Here is a 6,900-nt window from a genome sequence, read left to right as displayed (position 1 = left end):
ACAATCGAGTGACAGGCTGAGCACTACGCAGGGTTCTCATGTTGGAAAGAATAGCTGCCGGGGAAGCCTGCTAAAGAGTTAGGATTTCTATCTGGCCTTCCAGACATGCTCCCAACGCCATCCTGCTTCTCTGATTTTGGATTTATTCTGATGTTAAAGCAGGCTTCCAGTGGGATTTTCATTGCCAAGAAGTTCACAAATATGAGGGCAGAAAGGAATAGAAAAGGAAAGGTTAAGCTTGCACCTCACAGCAGCATTGTGAGGAATGGATAAGTGTCCAAAATTGTCAGTTGAAGTGGTGATTAAAGGCCCAACCAAGAGTGAGTCTATTAGCTGGGAACTATATTTGGCGAATTAAAGCAGAGAAGGCTGGTACGCAATTTCTTGCTGTGAAAAGGAACTTCAATCTCTTTATTGACACTCTTACTGTAAAATTTGGGGTTTAATTATAGGCTGATGGTTTCACAAGTTTCATAGAATTTCACAAAGTTTATCAAAGTGAGCATAAAGGAATTGACACTTAATAAGACTGTGGACCTGGTTGATTTGCGATGGCATACTGGCTTTCAAATTCCAGCTGACTAGGTTGCTTTTCTTCTTATTTTCGGTTGATTAAAGTCCTCCTTCTGTCTTCTTTCAACAGTGCCATAATGTAAGACTTGAGAACACAGACAGCACAAAGATCATGAGGCAAGGATTCTTATTCTACTGCCTCAGGCCATTATAAACAGGATGATAAATTAGAATAAACTAGAACTATCTACACAACAGTCATAGCATGAATATCTGGGTTATATTGAGCTGAGGAATTCCATTTGTCTGTCTCCTCTCACTTCCCATTAACTCCCTCTGTGTTTCGGGCATCTTTTTCTAATGAGAGTCCATTTGTCTTCTCCAGCTGCCCTTCCTCACTGCCATCATGTACTGCCAGAAGTCCCAGAGAATTGCTCAGCTCCTTTCTCAGTGCCCTTCATCACTGTTGCTATGTGCTCTTGGAGGTCCAGTTCCAAATTTCCATGCTTAAAACTTGCCATCTCAGCAACCACAAACAGTACAAGGTGACTGAAAGTGAAGTGCTTGTTTGATTAGTATATTCAATTGCACAACAATGACTAGAATGCTCGAGTCCACATTAATGGCAGTGTTCTCTTCTTACACCACTGATCTGGGCAAATGGTAAGTATTGGGTGATGTCCAGGATTTGCTTCAGAATACTTTCTTTGCTTTTTATCTGTACTAGTACCTTTTAGAGCTCCGAGTTCTGTGATGGGTCACCCACTGTCGGATCGAGGTCAGTCAGGGCTCTTGTCATATGATCAATGGCACTTGTTGCTTCAGTTTCTGGTTGCTGCCAGGTCCTGTGTGCCATTTTCCAGGACAGCTGTGGCTTCCCTGCAGTAGATGCACTCCCTAGACAAACCAACACACATGTAACTTCAGTATTTCACATTACTGTTCAATTCCATTTCGCTCAAACCATCACACACCAACCTGTCAAGTTCTGCAATACCACTGAATGAGCTGCTTGCCTCCAGAATCCACCAAATTTCTGACTTCAAGCAACTCCCTGCTGAACTGTTTCCTAATGTTCCCTCCAGCAACTGATGCAACAACATTGGTATGATTATCCGTGTCCGGCTGCCTGATGACTGGAGGGTTCAGGGTCACACACATCCTGTATATTCCCAACATTAAATTTCTTTATTTGACATTTAAAACAATAAGATGGTAAAAATCAATCTAGTGTAGTCGATCAAGAAATTTTACTTTGGTTATAAATAATACCTATTAAAGGAAGTCAGCTCTTGCACTGTTCCACCTGTTTATCTTCCTTCCCACCTATCTGTTCCACCTTCCGCTCTGACCTATCACCATCACCCCCCTGTATCTACCTATCACCTTCCAAGCTATCTACCCCCCCAGCCCTGCCCCACCCCACCCCACCTTCCCCCTCCTCCCTTCTATTTATCCCTCAGCATCTTTGCTCCCCACCCCCCAATTCCTGATGACGGGCTTATGCATGAAACATTGTCTCTCCTGCTCCGCTTTTCTAGCTCCGCACTTTTGACTCTGATCCCCAGCATCTGCAGTCCTCACTTTCTCCCCGTGACTTCTCTAGTTATACTACTGCTTTTGCTTTCAGATTCAGCTTAGAGAGCAAGTTAACAGTTGGCCTCCGGTCTCTTTCCAATGCTTCAAGGGCCTTCCACTTCCCATTGGATGATTCAACTTTCAAACTTCTCAGGCCATGGTCACTGTAAACTGTCACTTTTCTTTGCAGGCCATAGTCCACATCACGATCATTGATATCATTACATTCTTAATGTCTTAGTTTACATGAGACTTTGTGCTAATTATTTTAAGGGACATATGATCAATCTCTAATTGACTTAAGGGTTATGGATGCTGACTGATGTCACCTCCCACTGTCTCCTGACTGGATCCTTAAGTTGTAAACTATACATGCGTCCTTTCTATTTAATAAGTTTGCTGTTGTCACTTTATGATTTTTACAATGAAAAAAGTATTGAAACTGTTTTACTTTTTTGCTGAAGAAAAAAGGAGACACATGCCATTGGAACTTAATGATTGATATTCTTAAGCTCATGTTTCAATGTTTGCTTAATTGGTGAAGTTCCCATTTAATCAGACACATATCACTGACCATTTGCTTTTCCTTACAGTCATCTGATGTTTGTTTTTCTTTTGTTTCTGATGTGTTTGAAAGCTGAGAAATAGTTTATCTTACCCTTTATACTTTAATAACAAAAAGATAAAGAAGATCATAAAGTTCTAAGAGGACTATAAAATCTATACAGAGCAAATTGAGTGGAATAGTGAAATATTCTTCATTACACAATCTTGAGTGTAAAGGATCATACAATTATAAACTTTACAAAATTAATTCGAATACATAGTTTTATTTTGTTAAAAGACCTGCCAACAGGCCCTCTATCTGTGTCAGTATACTACCCCCAAACCAGCTGAGATGTAGAGAAAGCCTGCCCTATGGTGGAGACTGTGGCCTTTAGGCTTCTGAGTGGATGATCCTGGAGCAGTTGTTGACAGAGAGCCCAGGCATGCTGAAATCATCTGGCCTAATGCTAGTTCATCCTTCTCAACCTAAACTCTCACAGGGTTGGGCATTGTAGGCAGGGTGGAAGTGGAGTGTCTGGGCACATTTGGAATGTCCTGAGAAAAGACTTCTGGGGGCCTGTGTGTGTTTTCTACTCTGACAGGGTACTGATTGGTGCACTTCAGGTGAGGTCAAGGTCCCTTGTCTCCCTTTATTGCCTTGCAGTTAGTGCTGAACTAAAAGCTAGAGTATTGATGTGCAGGTCTGTGTACGTATCCAGCAGGTACTGAGTGTGCTGGACCTGGGTCTCCATGACAATCATCAACTTGTCCATTGAGAAAACCAACTATACAGATGCCAGAAACAGCTCTGCACAGATAACATTGGTGGACTCCTTCAGAATTTAATCCACTTTACCAAGAGTTTTTGACAAATCCAATTTGCTATTTCTGAGTCTGATTATATGTTTGAATTCAATTATTAATGGCAAAGACCATGGGATACTCTTCTTCCTGGGGCTGAGCAGTTACCCATGTCTTTGGCAGTTTTGTGTGCCAGTGGAGGAAGTGGAACTCTCAGATCTGCAGATGAAGAATTGATAGCTGTTCATCAGACAGTGGTACCTCTAGGATATTGTCAGGAGATATTGTGAATTGAACATGAGATTGCTATGGCAAAGTGTATAGGAATATTGAAAAAGCAGGTATCTACAAACAGGTATTTCCCATAGCTAGGACATCATAATGATGTGGTGCAGTTCTGTAGACATATCACACATGTCAAGTGGTAGGAAAACCTCAATATGTAATCAGACCAGCACCTTTGATACTGATATGAAGTTTTGAAGAACCTCTTAGCCAAATGTTATTAGATTGTGTAGAAACTCTACCAAAAATAAAACATGCCTTCAGTATGTCCTGTCAATATGGACATGTCAACTCAATGCCCAGCGGGTATTCCTGTAAGAAGGATTACTTCGAGGATAGTAACGGAAAGGACATGCAGCTATCTAATCATGATGGACTACCAACTGAGGTACGGTGTTCTAATCAATGTTCTAACTTCATGTCTAAAATTTTCCAGGAGATCATTAGCAAGTTAGGAATAAAAGTCGACTGGAAACACAGGAAGCTCTGGAGAGGTAACAATCAAACTCACTAAACCATGCTTAAGGCATACTGTCATAAATATCCACTGGATTGGGATATTTCTTTTATGATTTACTACCAGAGATTCCAAGTGTATTTACTGGATTTAGTCCATTTGAATTGATTTATGGTTATTTGTTTTGAGAGGGCTAGAATGCAAGAGTAAGGATATACTGCTGAGGCTGTATAAGGCTCTGGGCAGACTGCATTTGGAATACTGTGAGCAGTTTCAACCCCATAATAAAGGAAGCATGTGTTGGCCTTGGAGGGAGTACAGAAGATGTTCACAAGAATGATCCCAAGGATGAAAGGCTCATCATGTGAAGAGCTGTTGAGGTCTCTAGATCTGTACTTCACTGAGTTTAGAAGGATGAGGGGGATCTCATTGAAACTTACAGAATATTGAGAGGCCTGCATAGAGAGAATGTGTAGAAGATGTTTCCATTAGTAGGAGCAACTAGGACATGAGGGCACAGCCTTATATTGAAGGAACAATGCTTTAGAACTAAGATGAGAATGTATTTCTTCAGCCAGAGAGTGGTAAATCTGTGTAACTCATTGTTGCAGAGTGCTGTGAAAGCCAAGTCATTGAGTGTCTTTAAGTCTGAGATAGATAGGTTCTTAATTAATGAGATCAAGGATTACGACGAGAAGGCATGGGAATGGGATTGAGAACCATTTCAGCCATGATCAAATGGCAGAGAGGACCTGATGGGCTGAATGGTCTAATTCTGCTCCTATATCTTATGGCCTTATAGTCATGAGTTTATGGATCCATTAAAATTGATTAGGGAGAAGTTCTTGAGTGAGAAAGACGAATCATCAATGTTGGATCACATGTCCATGTTTCTAGAAAGACTTGCAGGAGCATGTAGGATAGCACAGGAACTTTTAAAAGTCTCTCAAATGAAATTGAAAGAAGGGGGAGTAGACAGTTCTCAAAGTGAATCTCCTGCAATTTGACCAGTTAAAATGGAAATACCGACTGAGTTAGACATTGTATTCTCATATTTAGAGAAAGGACAGTTGGAAGACATTGTAAGTCTACTAAAAGAAAGTCCGAGTTAACCTGTAATGGTACACCTGCATGATGTGGATATAGGAGAGTTAGGGCCAATAAAAAGGACCTCCTTATTGGCTGAGCCCAGAAAATCAAACTCATGAGGAAACAAAAGTTCAGTGTATGCCAAAAAACCAGTTGTTTGAACTTAGACAAAGCAATTTTCACCAATAGTGTAGGTTCCTAAACCAGGTGGATCAACCCGATTTTGTCTTAGTAATAGAAAGGTAATGTGGCCATTAAAATAGATTTGTGCTAATTCCACAAGCGGAAGATTGTGTTGATTGAATTGGCAGTGCCTCTTTCCTTTCTAAGATTGATCTATTGAAGGGATACTAACAAGCACCATTAACAGTTAAAGAAATTTCTACCTTTGTCATACCAAATGTATTACACCAATGTTGGATGATGTCGATCAATTAAGGAATGACCCAGCAACATTTCAGAGGCTTATAAATCAGGTCACAGTTAGATTTCGAAATTGTGAGGTGAGTGAAGAGCATTTAAAACAAGACCTGTTTAAGCAATTACGGTTGACTTGTTTTGGGATAAGTTTAGCAAAAAGTTAATTTTTGAAAGCAAGAGTGACCTACTTAAGACATGTGGTTAGACAAGGACAGGTGTTTGCAAGGTTTTCACAGAATTCCCAGTTCCTAAAACTAAATAAGAAATTGAGAGGTTTTTAAGAATGTGTGGATTTACCAAAAATGTGTGCATAATTTTAGCATGATTGCTGTACAAGTCTGTCAAAGAAACAAACAGAAGTAATATGATCAGCAGAATATGAAGCAGCATTTGAGTAGCTGAAGACAAGCTTCGTAAATGAACCAGTACTGGCCATCCTTGATTTTTCCAAACCTTACAGAGTGGTAGTTGACTCCAATGATTTGGGGTGGGTATGGTGTTGCTACAGGGATAGAGAGCTAGTGGAGTACTTCTCCAAGAAACTCATCCAATACCAGAAGGAGTACTCTTCCACAGAAAAAAAAAGAATTTGGGATTGTTGTTAGTTCTTCAGCACTTTGCCGTTTATACCTGACATGGAAACAAGGAAACACTAATTTATATGATCACAATCCACTCATCTTTGCTGAAGTTTAAAAATTAGAATGCACAATCATTCATTCAGATGGACACTTTAGTTGCAACCACTTAATGTAAAAGTCATTCATATTAATGCAAAGATAATCTAACAGCACATATGAGGGTTCTTGTGGTGCAGTGGTAGAATCCCTTCCTCTCAGCTAGGTAGCCTGGGTTCAAGTCCCACCAGATCCAGAGTGTGTAATAATGTCTCTGAACAGGTTGATTAAAAAGTTTCTAGTTGAGGATATGTTATTTCCAAATATAATTCGTTAGAACAGGCTACAATTTGAGAAATTCTAGAATTGTATAAAGGGGGAGAAGAATGAATAGATTTAAGTTTACCTTGTTGGAACATTACAGTGCAGAACAGGCCCTTTGGCCCTCGATATTGCACCACTCTGCAAAACCAATCTGAAGCCCATCTAATCTACACTATTCCACTCTTGTCCATATGCCTATCCAATGACTGTTTAAATGTGTGTAAAGTTGGATAGTCCACTACTGTTGCAGGCAGTGTGTTCCACGCCCCT

The 6,900-nt window shown here is 40.3% G+C and overlaps 1 long non-coding RNA gene across 1 annotated transcript in view; it reads right to left on the bottom strand.

Annotated features, from left to right (window-relative positions):
• Positions 1 to 384: 384 nt before the first annotated feature.
• LOC122550038 overlaps positions 385 to 6,900 on the bottom strand; it is a 44,241-nt gene continuing 37,725 nt past the window's right edge. The window contains exon 2 of the long non-coding RNA XR_006311728.1: positions 385 to 1,410. This is a non-coding gene — a long non-coding RNA (uncharacterized LOC122550038). The remainder of the gene's footprint in view (positions 1,411 to 6,900) is intronic.

This window comes from Chiloscyllium plagiosum, chromosome 5 (genome assembly GCF_004010195.1).
Source record: "Chiloscyllium plagiosum isolate BGI_BamShark_2017 chromosome 5, ASM401019v2, whole genome shotgun sequence".
In the NCBI taxonomy this organism is placed as follows: domain Eukaryota; kingdom Metazoa; phylum Chordata; class Chondrichthyes; order Orectolobiformes; family Hemiscylliidae; genus Chiloscyllium; species Chiloscyllium plagiosum.
This window is presented reverse-complemented; position numbering and strand designations above follow the sequence as displayed.